Genomic DNA, 835 nt, shown 5'->3' with positions numbered 1-835 from the left:
TTTTTATCAATTGCAAGCACGCGCCATTTTCACCCCCATCTCCTCCCCCAAAATACAGAAGCAAACACTAACCACAAAAAAGAACAACAAGAACAACAACAACTGAAGAAATACATACAGCCGCACTTTTAATCAGGATGATGTTTCCAAGCTGTTAATCTTTGCCACAGAACAGTTTTCTTCTTTAAACAAAAATCCGCCTTCCACCTGCCTGCATTCCTTTTTTTTTTCTTTTTTTTTATATAAATTCTTTGATTTACTCTTTACTCTTTTACTTGTTTCAGTCATTTGACTGCGGCCATGCTGGAACACCGCCTTTAGTCGAAGGAATCGACCCCAGGACTTATTCTTTGTAAACCTAGTACTTATTCTATCGATGCCTTTTGCCGAACCGCTAGGTTACGGGGACGTAAACACACCAGCATCGGTTGTCAAGCGATGTTGGGGGACAAATACAGAAATACAGACAATTAAGTGTCCATAATAATATTTTTGTGGGGATGGACAATAGTGATTTAATGGAGTTTACAGAAGCAAGCAACGTCTGAGGTGGGAGTAAATAAAAAAGAAACGAAATAAATGAAGAAAGACAAAATCAGAAATTTAGGGAAGCAGACGACACGAGGAATGTACTGAAATGGGTGTCACGTGCTGCAGAGGAAATAATGTCAAGGCAAAGTTACTTGAGGAACACATTGAAAAATTGGCCGGACAAACAGACCTACGATTCCGGATTACCAACAGTTAAAACAATGTAGATGGCTTTTCTTGTCTTTTCGCAAGACAGCATGCCATAGTTAAGTAGAAATGCATAAATATCTGCTTAATAATCTTA

The sequence above is a fragment of the Octopus bimaculoides genome, chromosome 4 (assembly GCF_001194135.2).
Source record: "Octopus bimaculoides isolate UCB-OBI-ISO-001 chromosome 4, ASM119413v2, whole genome shotgun sequence".
NCBI classification, from domain to species: Eukaryota; Metazoa; Mollusca; class Cephalopoda; order Octopoda; family Octopodidae; genus Octopus; species Octopus bimaculoides.
Note: the sequence above shows the minus strand (reverse complement) of the source record.